Below are 4723 nucleotides of genomic sequence, written 5' to 3'. Positions count from 1 at the left end.
AAATATTGTTATAGTTCATTTTTAAAAGAAGACAACAACCTTTTTAAGGTTAATTTTTAAAAGAATAAAATAACCTTATAGCATTAATTAATATTGTTTGATTTCGTGAGAAATTAGACATTATTTGAATTTTATTTTAAAAAAGACTCAAATACACAAAGATCATTTTAGAGACTAAAATATTCTTTTTAGAATTATGTTTTGAAAGTTAAAATATCCTTATAATTTTTTTTAAAAAGACTAAAATAACATTTTAAGGTTAATTTGTAAAACTAAAATATCCTTATATATATGACTAATAAAGGTTATTTGATTGTATTAGAAAATAGAAATCAGAATAAGATTTTAAAAGGACTGAAATACCTTTTAGGGTTAAAGTTGTTTAATTGTATTAAAAACTTGAATTTAATTTTAGAAAGGCTAAAATAAAATAACCTTAGCTTATAGTGAATTTTTAAAAGATTGAATTACCATTTTAAAATTTAGATTGTTTAATTAATTGTACTATAGTTTGAAATATAAATTTTATTTACAAACACTAAAATACTCTCTTAATCATATTAAAAAAAAAAAAAACAAATGCCCTTTTAGGATTAATTGTAAGAAATTAAAATACCAATTTTGTATTACTTTTTGTGAATTTAAAAATATGAAAATAACCTTTATTTCATACAAACACACAAATATTAGCATCACAACGACCTACCAAAGTACTTTAATATCATAATTATTATTGACTTCAGATTATAAATTAAATTTAAATTTAAATTTTTTTCCTGCAATATTTCGTTATACAAAAGAAAATTAATAATGTGCACATCTTTCATTTTAATTAATCTTCCTACTACTCTACTACTTTATTGGTGAGGATGGCAGCTAATAATATTAATAAGTTAGTTTCAACATTTTGTTGCAATTTTATGCACACATCTTAAATATGAGTTTGTATAGGAACAATATATGCTTGCATAGAAACATTTTAATTTCGGGTGTTATTTTTTTTATTATCGTCGGTTAATGAGTTGGTGCATGTATAAGGTGAAATTCGAACTTTTAACACAGTAACACTTACTTAAACAGACTAATAAATTAACTATTAGACCAACTCAACTTGATTAATTTCGGATGTTCGTTATTATATAGAAAAATGATCACGTATTCGTGTCATCCTGTGTACGATTGCAGAACTTCATGTTCTTGTGTACTATCAAGTTTCCAACAATATTTTTGTCTTCTAGTGAGTTTTGGAATTACCATATTAATCCTTGAAGTAGATATGAAATTATACAATTGGCCAACATTCCCATTTCAAATATTTGTGGCTTAATTAGTGGCCTAATTTTGACTTATTCAAAGTATATAAGAGTAGGTGATAGAAAGGCTCAACATTCCCATTTGTAATATAGAGTATTTGAAAATATTTTGATTGTTATGTAAATTTAAAAACAATTATTTTACATATTAATATTATTATAGAGCAGTAATTGAATATGTTAAGAAACTAATACCGATAAAATTAAACAATTTGTTAATAGGAAAGAAATTATGTAAATCCCGTTAAATTAGTGAATAATTAATTAATAACTTAGTTTTTAATAAAAAAAATTAGAAATACGAATATTATATTAAATTAGGATAGAGCTCATCGAAACAAAAATTTTGACACTAATTTTAAAAAAATGGTCTAAAATTAAATCGAACAGACCAAATCGATTGAACTGGATCTAAACCGGACTCGTAAGCCCAACCGACCCAGCTCATTTAAGTGAGCACGGTTACCTTTCTTCTTCAATTCAGCAAAACGCTGAAAGTCACCAAACAGGGAGAAGAAGGAAGAAACCCCCAACGTTTACGGTAAACTTCAACTTGCCGTAACTCCTCCGTCCGAGCTCCGATCGCCGCATCGTTTGTGGCCATGCGACCACCGCGTTGAGCTCTACATTTTTACTAGAACAATTTCATAGGTAACCTGCTATTTTACCTCAGCCTCTTCTTCCCCAATTTTTGGAAAATTAAGTGGAGATATTGAATTTCTTTACTCTTTGATGTTTTAGGATCCAATTAGCTTGAAAAAAATATTTACTCTTACTTATGTGAAGCTTAGGTAAGGTGAGGATATAATAATTTTATCTAAATATTCTGAATTGATGTTTTTGGGAATTAAATTGGGTATATATGTGTTATGAATGTGTATTAGGTTGTGAATAAATAATTGAAACTGAAAATTGTGAATACCGGAACTTGGAGGAAGCTGTTTAGTTGAGGTTTTGGGGCTATGATTGGTTTTAATAAATTGCCTTGGTCATTACGAGGAAAATCGGCTAAGGTATGGTTTAGGTTTCTTGCATTTAATATATAATGTTCTGTGAAAATTTAGGCTAGATGACCGTAGGATAGGTTGGAAAGCATGTGTATATATATATTGTTAGTATCTTGTGAAAAAACATGTTTGGCTTGGTCTTGGTTGATTAATTGATGGTTTGGAAAAATATTGATTTGAGGTATATTTGTTGTGGTGGTTGTTGTGATGATAAGGAAGGCCATATTGTATTATAAGCCTAGGTTTTGTAAACTATGGTTCTTGGTTGGTTTTGGTTGATGGATTTGAATACTGTAAGTGTATTTTTGTCAATTTGAGGTAGGTTTATTGTGTTGATTATTAAAAGAATGAGAGAGGGGTATATTGTATTGAAGAATGCAGGTTTAGAGGTGAAAGGAATGGAATTATTGAATGAAAATGAAGTTTGGAATTGTTTGCAAAACTTTGGTTTTGGACTGAACTTCGGCAGGCTATAACTTGGCTTCCGGAACTCCAAATTGATTTCAACTTGTCTTAAATGAAAATTTGGTTCATGAAGTTTATGTCGTTCGAAAAATGGAAGAAAAATTATTTAAAATGACTGAATTATGTCCGTCAGAAATTTTGGTGTGGATTATGTAATGTTGCTGGTGAGATTTCCATGATTGTGCATCACTCTGGTTAATCCTTTTTTTTAAAAGAACGTCCGTCCACGCGTACGCGTGGCATGGATTTCTGGCGATGCGTACGCGACTGGTCCCATGCATAAGCATAAGGAGCTAACAAGTATGTCCTCGCGTACGCGTAACATGAAGTTTTCACCTATGCGTACACATGACAAGGGACGCGCACGCGAGCTGCACCTCTACACACCCACGCGTACGCGTGCGCCACGCGTACGCATGCCCCCTATTTCAGCAAACAAAGTTTTCAGAATCTTAAACCCTATTTCAAACTTCTAAACCCCTATCTTCATTTCTTTAATCATAAATGGTAGTATTAAACCTGATAATCAGATGAAGCTAGAAAATGGGAATAACTTGGAGGTGAAGTAAAGCTGAAAAGTGATGAATTGATTATGGTATGTTATAGATGATCATGTATGATACTTGGCTTGATAATCAAATGAATGATCATTTATGATACTTGGCTTGAATGATTAAATGATCTGAGATACGAGATTTTCTGGGTAAAGTACCGTGGCTTGCAACCATGTATACCAGGTTGAAACTCGATACTCTATTGACCCTACGACGTAAGGGTGACCAGGCACTTATAAATTCTCGGGAATGTTAACCCCATTGAGCAATATTGATTATTTGAGAAAAAAAAAGCTATGCATAGACTCTTGGAGATGCACGTCGAAGGACAGTCTAAGGTTTTCGGACTTGTCGGGTTAGCTGGATAACTGACAGATGAACCTCATCAGCCATAGGTCAGGCATGCATCATATGCATACTACTTGAATTACTTGTTTGTACATTAACTGGGTGTGCCTAAGTGTACTTGCCATGTTAAATGTATATTTGTTACCTGCAATATTTGTAACCTTTTTGTGCTTGCCTTTATCTGTTTATTTGTCATGAAATGCTGACGAAGATGGAGGTATGGAGGAATAGCAGTATGGGACTTAGATTTATGATTAAGTTAAGTTACGCTTAGATACTCTTAGAAAACCACCTTTTATGGCTTCTGTTTAATACTTTAAGCTCTATAAATTTGAGTGTCGGCATTCTAGGATTGCCTCTGACATTCCCAGGACCTTATATATTATGTGTGTGGCACCTTTACCATACTGAGAACCTTTGGTTCTCACCCCATACTATGTTGTTGTTTTTCAGATGCAGGTCGAGAGGCATCTCGTTAGGCGTCTGGACTCCTGAAGCGAAGTAGTTACTGGGTTATTTTGTAGTGCAGTGATGTATATATATATGTACTTAGCTTTCTCTCCGCATAACTCGTTCTTTTGAGCCTCTTAGAGGTTTATGGAGAGACAGAATTTTTGTTTATGTACATTTTGGGTTTTGGATATGTGTGTGTATGTGTTCTCCGGCTAGTCTTGGCTTCGCGGGCGGAGTTAGGAGCTTGTTACTTTGTATCTTTGACCCTCTGTTCCTATTTTTGGTTACTTTATACTTAACAAGCTATAGCTTTCTTAGTATGCAAGATAACTCGTTTCTTGGGCATTGCGCTTTTATTTCGCTATTTTTATTTCCTCTATTCTTCAAGGCTCCTAGTATATTATAATCTTTCTGCTATTATATGTATACATTTTATTCGATAGGTCATAATATCACACACCACCTCTATTTTACAGCTTAAGGGTAAAACTCAGTGTGGTAAGGTGTTACAAATTAAGAATAATTAGAGTAGATATTTATATAATATACAAAAACATTCTATTCAATCTGTATTTATAAAATA

The 4723-nt window shown here is 31.9% G+C and overlaps 1 protein-coding gene and 1 long non-coding RNA gene across 2 annotated transcripts in view; one reads left to right on the top strand and one right to left on the bottom strand.

The window, feature by feature from the left end:
• LOC107628201 overlaps window positions 1-4723 on the bottom strand; it is an 11369-nt gene that overhangs the window by 4912 nt on the left and 1734 nt on the right. The gene's annotated exons all lie outside the window — the stretch shown is intronic.
• Window positions 1798-4256, top strand: LOC110268726. Its single transcript, XR_002357135.1, has 3 exons — window positions 1798-1964; window positions 2055-2326; window positions 4141-4256. It is a non-coding gene; the product is annotated as an uncharacterized LOC110268726 (long non-coding RNA).

Source organism: Arachis ipaensis, chromosome B02, assembly GCF_000816755.2.
Source record: "Arachis ipaensis cultivar K30076 chromosome B02, Araip1.1, whole genome shotgun sequence".
NCBI classification, from domain to species: Eukaryota; Viridiplantae; Streptophyta; class Magnoliopsida; order Fabales; family Fabaceae; genus Arachis; species Arachis ipaensis.
This window is presented reverse-complemented; position numbering and strand designations above follow the sequence as displayed.